This window comes from Castor canadensis, chromosome 12 (genome assembly GCF_047511655.1).
Source record: "Castor canadensis chromosome 12, mCasCan1.hap1v2, whole genome shotgun sequence".
Taxonomy (NCBI): Eukaryota; Metazoa; Chordata; class Mammalia; order Rodentia; family Castoridae; genus Castor; species Castor canadensis.
This window is the reverse complement of record NC_133397.1, coordinates 128,247,461-128,253,777: the sequence shown is the minus strand read 5'-3', so window position 1 is coordinate 128,253,777 and position 6,317 is coordinate 128,247,461. Positions and strand designations below refer to the sequence as shown.

The window sequence follows — 6,317 nt, the reverse complement described above, 5'->3', positions numbered from 1 at the left end:
CTCAAGCACATTTTCAGAATTAGTAAAGAGTAACACAAGTAGGGGAAAGGTGAAATCCTTTGTGGACTGGAGCAGGTGCCATCGGTGGGTGGCTCTGGTTGAGTAAGAGGGCTATTGCTTCATCCTGGGGTAGCATTCCTGTAATGCTCTCGGGCCCGAAGTCACCTCAAAGGAGGAGGAGGAGAAATGACACAAGAAACTCATTTCCAGAGTTTTCTAAACCAGAATGAAATGAAGGTGGAAAGATTTCACATGGCTGTAGGATTTGCTTAAAGCTAAACATGGAACTCTGCTTTCCCCCTAAAACCTTCTGTACTGTAAGCATCAGAAGCTTCCTTTTAAACAGCTCTGAAATGAAACAGATGGTCTAAACTTTTTGAATTTAGAGCTCAAAAAAGTATGAAGTCTCTTTTCTAACTCACACTGGGCTTTGAAGATAAGGTCAGAGCCGTGGGAGGGCCTTGTTTGTTTTTAACATGGATGGCTTCAAGAGGGTTCTTGAAGAGGGTTGCGATTTTTCTTTGAGTGTATGCAGAAAGAAATGATTTATTTTCCATGTTTCTGCGGACAAGAACTATGAATGGGGTCATAAGATGGGGAAAAAGTTGAAGGAAGGACAATGAGGAAAGGCTCATGTGTTCTGTCAGAGCACGTTCCTCTCTGAGAGTCCTCCTGCTTCCCTGATGAAGCAGTTCAGTGCCTAGGGGAGGTCAAGGTGGTGTGTTATCTTTTGGAAATTAAATATCAACCCTTGTTTTAAGGATAGCAGCATGTGTTTAGTTATTCTTATAAAAGAAATATTTTTAGTGTGGTCTGCTACAATTTAATAGTGTTCTCTTTTCTGATTGAAAAAACAACATATGTTTACTATAGAAAAAAACTTAAACCCACCTTCATTCAAACAATAAGTATTTTTGAACTCCTACTGCATGTACACACTAAGAATTCAATACCAAATTAAAAGAGACCTAGTCTGTGTTCTCAGGGAGTTTAGAACTGAACATAAGACACCTAGAAGGAAAGTTATTCATTTATTCATTCAACAGATATTTATCGAGCATGTGGTTATAGTCTAGTGAAAATTGTCTGCAGTTTCAGAACTTAGAGATCACTGTTGTGTTTTGATAAGCAGGTGCCTACTTCCGTGTGCCTGGACAGTAGGTAGGAAAAAGAGAGATAGGCAAGTAAGTAGATAGATAGCTATAGATAGATAGATGATAGATGGATGAATAGATGGATAGATAGATGATAGATTGATGATAGATATATAGATGATAGATGGATGAATAGATAGATGATAGAGGATAGATTGATAATAGAAGATAGATGGATGAATAGATAGATAGATAGATAGATAGATGATAGATGATAAATAGATGATAGATAGATGGGTGATAGATATATACATAGAGAAACAGACAGACGTAGAACTGCATCTTGAATATTCCCGAAAGAGTGAGTTGTTGAGTTAGCATAACTAGCTCCATGAGCTCACAGGGACAATGTGCTCGTGTCTGCCTCCTTTACTTTTTCTAAGAATTTGCCTGAGCACTCACCGGCTGAGTGAGCAGGTGGCCTCCAGCTTCCCCCGAGGAAGCCCAATAAGCCAGGATCTCCCTGCCAAGGCCCCAGAAGGTGCTGCAGGCTGAATCCTCCTTAGGCTCCACATGGAGCCTCCCAACAGTCCTCCAACACAGACCACGTGATCCCATCGCTGTTTGTCCACTGCTGACCTGACACCTGGCTGACCCAGGTCACCTTTCAGTTTGCTCACTTCTTGCAGAGTCCAATCTCATGTCTGCAGAGCCTGGCAGGTGCCTCTGTGTGTGGTGGCAGACAGGGCTCAGGTCCCACAGGCCTCAGCTACCTCCACAGGCCTGAGCCTGACCTCCACCTACAACAGTTTTCTCAACCCACAGTGAAAAATACTCAACCTACTACCTGTGGGCAACTCTTTTAGACAGTAAAATATTTCCGTGTCAAGTTTCTTGCTAGATAAGTACACCCTCGGTAGGAGGAAATCACAGAAAGATAAACCAACAGTGGATATAAAGAAGCTGCACATGAAAGAAAAGAAGAAAGAAAGAGAGAAAGAAAAGAAAAATTTATTAATACATAAATGCTTGTTCAAAAAAAGAAAGAAAGAAAAATACTCAACCTGGTACACACACGCAACTTAAATACATGAATTTGAAAGAAAAATTTTACCCTTCCTACATATGATTTATACTGCTACTGTCTTTACTTTGTCATTTTATTTATTTATTTTTAAATACTGGTTGTATCCAGGCATAGTGGTTCATGCCTGTTATCCAGCATTTAGGAGGCTGAGGCAGGAGGCTCACAAATCTGAGGCCAGTCTGGGCTACATAGAAAATTCTAGGCTAGCCTGAGCAATGGAGTGAGATCCTATCTCCAGAAAAAAAAAATGCTGGTTGTGCTTTGTCAATGGCCAAGGTCCACAGTTTGGAAAGCACTGATGTAAATGGGTCTGGCTTCTATTTAAACCCGAGTCACAAAGGCTGTGATCAGGTCCCATGTCCTTGGACAGCAGAGATAAAGGTGGTTCTTTTGCAGTGGTCACCCCTAGGCCCCCCCATTCCTCTGAACCTGTTCAGAGGAAGCCAGGCCAGTTTTCAGTGACTGGCTCTTCAGCAAGGCCACCACGACTGTGTGCAGGTGATTCCAAGGTATCTCTTCCAGAGAGTGGGGCTGACTTTCATTCATCACAAATAGTTTTCTGGCTCAAGTTTCTGGAGAAGAGACAAAACACTTTCAGGATGTCTTCTAGTTTTATCTACAACACCAGCAATAACAACAATAAATATTCAGATACCAAAATAAAATCATACAGGGCCAGGAAGGTAGCTCAGTGGTAGAGAACTTGCCCAGTATGCATGAGGACCTGGTTTGATCCCTAACACTGTGAAAAAACAAACCAAACAACTATACAATACTTAAGATTAAATTGCCTGTTACTTTGGGGGACAGTGACCAGAAGGGAAACTGAGGAAGGCATCTGTTTTGTCCACCTACATGTTGGTTACATGGAAGAGTTCAGTTGGTGAAAGTTAAGTCTCTAATAAACAATTCTCAAAGCCACTCTATACCCTAAATGGACAAGTCCATTGTGGAATAGTCACACTACAGAATACTGCACAGGTAGGAGAGGGAATAATCACAATTACCTGTCACAGAGGAGCATCAGCACACAGTGCCGCAGAAAGGTACAGCTCTGCACATCCTGCATGATGCACTGGTGTTAGGTATGAAAAGGGCAAAGCTAACTCATGCACTCAGACATCCCCTGGGAGCTCCTTGGGTCACAGGGACAGGAAGGAAGCACAGAAGGGCACCTGGAGTGAGAAAAGTTTCATGGTCAAGGTGCTGGTTACATGGGCAGCTCAGTTTGTGAAAATCTAGCAGGGCTTAAAAACTGCAATAGCTTTATCAGAAAATGATTCTTGATACTTCCACCAGCAGATCAGGGCTCTGATGACTTGGGGGAAGTTCCTCAAGTGGCAGAGCCGTGACAAGATGGGGCTTGTGCCCAGGAGCTGAGGAAAGATATCAGCCTAGATATTGCAGGTCCCAGCCTGGTGTAAGGACTCCATAAAGCAACCTTACACCAGGCTGTTCAAATCATCCATGGTAGTGTGAAAGCAGGTTTCCCTGTTGATGGATGGGCAGGATCAACATTGTGAAAATGGCTGTATCACCAAAAGTGATCTACAGATTCAATCATTCCCCACAGAATTCCAATGTTATTCTTCACAGAATAGAAAAAAATCAATGCTAAAATTCATATGGAAACCAAAGACCCCAAATAGCCAAAGCAATCCTGAGCAAAAAGAGCAATGCTGGAGGTATCACAATGGCTGACTTTAAATTATACCACAGAGTTGTAGTAGCAAAACCAGCATGGAACTGGCCCAAAAACAGACAGTCAGAGCAATTTAGTACAATTGAGACCAAGAAAAACCCACACAGCTACAGAATCTAATTGTTGACAAAGGAGCCAAAATCTGCTTTGGAGAAAAGACAGTCTTTTCAACAAATGGTGTTGGGAAACAGGATATCTACATGTTAAAGAATGAAACTAGGTCCCTTCCCCTCACATGTACAAAAATCAATTCAAAATTGATCAGTGATCAGAAAGACCTGAAGCTTTGACACTACTGCAGAAAAAACATTACGAAAACACTTGAAGATGTAGGCATAGCAACACTTTTCTGAACAGAACTCCAATTGCTCTTGTTCTTATCGAACAAGAATCGATAAATGGGATTTCATCAAATTAAAAAGTTTCTGCATGGCAAAGGAAACAACTACCAGAATAAAAAAAAGCTTACAGAATGGAAGAAAATCGTTGTCACTTATTCTTTGGATAAAGGATTAGTATCCAGAATGTATAAAGAGCTCAAAAAATTAAACACCAAAACACCAATTATTAAATAGGAAAGAAGTAAAAATGGCACATAAATCTGGGAAGAAACATCTAACATTCTTAGCCACGAAAGAAATGCAAACAAAACATCACTGAGGTTCCATCTCACTCCAGTCAGAATGGCCATCAGCAAGAAAACAAACAATGAGTGCTGGTGAGATGTGGGGAAAGGAACCCTCTACACTGCTGGTGGGAATATAAATTAGTGCAGCCACCATGGAAATCATCATGGAGGTTCCTTAAAAAGTTAGATAGAGCTGCCATATGATTCAGTGATACTGCTCCTGGGTGCCTACCCAAAGGATGTCAATCAACATACACACCCATGTTTACAGCAGCACCACTGATAACAGCCACAGCTGTGGAATCAGCCCAGGTGAATGGATCAGCTGATGAATGGGTAAAGAAGATGTGGTACAAATTCAGTATTGATTGGTGGTAAAGAAGAATGAAATTATGTTGTTTGCAGGACAATGGATGGAACTCGAGGTCATCATGTTAAGTGAAAGAAGCCAAAGTGACAAAAAGAAATATTGTGCAGTCTCTCTGATGGAGAATCTGGTCCTTAAAAAAGAATGACATGGATATAAAACAGGTTCTGTTTGGGGGGTGGGTCCCGGCAGGAGGGGGAGGATGAAAGGAGAGGGTGAAGGGGAGTGCAGGACTTTACACAGGTGGGTGAAAGCTGTTGAAATTATCTTAGAAGTGGGGCAGAGATGAGAAATGTGTATGGAAATATCACAGTGAAACCCTTTAGACAGCTAGTATTAGATAAGAAAATGTAAAAACCACGTGTTAGTGAAAGGGCGTGACACAGCTGGCCTGGTGCTTGTGAATTCTGTTCTGTACAATTTCTTGGCTGTGTCAGCTCCTCCATCCATCACCAGAGGCAGATACAGGACGGTCCCATCACCACAGGTTCCCATTGCCACCACACCCACTTCCCTCCAATCCATGGACAACACCAATCTACTCTCCATTCGTGTAGTGTTGTCATTTCACTAATTGATACAAATGGCATACCCTTTAATGATTGCCTTTTTAGCTCAGCATAATCTTTTGGGCACCATCCAGTTTGCCGAGTGTATCAGTAATTCATCTGCCTCATTGCTGAGCCATATTTCATGGTATGGAGCACCAAAAAAGAAAAAAAAAAGATCTTTCCTTTCTTTTTGTAGTAGTAGTGAGGATTGAACCCAGGACCTGGAGCATGGTAGGCAAGCGTTCTACCACTTGAGTCATGGCCCCAGCTCTCTGGTTTGTATTTTGGTTTTTTGGTGGTACTGGGGTTTGAACTCAGGGCCTCACGCTTCCTAGGCGGGCGCTCTTACTGCTTGAGCCCCTCCACCAGCCTTGTATTTTGATTTTGAGATAGGGTCTTGCTAACTTTGCCCAGGGTAGAGCCTCAGTTGGGGAAGTTGTGTATAAAAGTGCAGTGCACATTTGTGTAAAGGCTTTAGACAAACACAAGTCTTCATTTCTTTGGGGAAAAACGCCCAGTAGTGCAATTGCTCTGTGATAACTGCGTGATTCATTTTTTTAAGAAACTGTCAAACTGTTTTCCATACTGGCTATTCCATTTTACAAATTCTCCAGCCATGAATGAGCAATTCAGTTTCTCTGCTTGCTGGTTAGCATTTTGTGTCATCCCTGTTGTTCATTTGCCCATACTGGTAAGTGCATTGTAATTTAAACTTGCGTTTCCCTAACGGCTAAAAATGTTGGAAATGGTTTCCATTGTTAGTTTCCATGTACATATTGTCTTTGGTGACATGGATCTTTATCTATTTTATTTTTTATTTTTATTTTTTTCACTTTTTTTCTTTTATTCATATGTGCATACAATGTTTGGGTCATTTCTCCCCCCTTC

General features: G+C 41.6%; 1 long non-coding RNA gene across 4 annotated transcripts in view; it reads right to left on the bottom strand.

Moving 5' to 3' along the window:
• Positions 1-977: 977 nt before the first annotated feature.
• Positions 978-6,317, bottom strand: part of LOC141414967 (uncharacterized) — a 51,754-nt gene continuing 46,414 nt past the window's right edge. Inside the window, exons 7-8 of one of the 4 annotated variants that reach the window (XR_012439993.1) lie at positions 3,189-3,356; positions 978-2,753 (exon numbers count right to left, since the gene is read on the bottom strand). This is a non-coding gene — a long non-coding RNA (uncharacterized lncRNA). The remainder of the gene's footprint in view (positions 2,754-3,188; positions 3,357-6,317) is intronic. The other 3 variants (XR_012439995.1, XR_012439996.1, XR_012439994.1) reach the window with 3 other exon arrangements.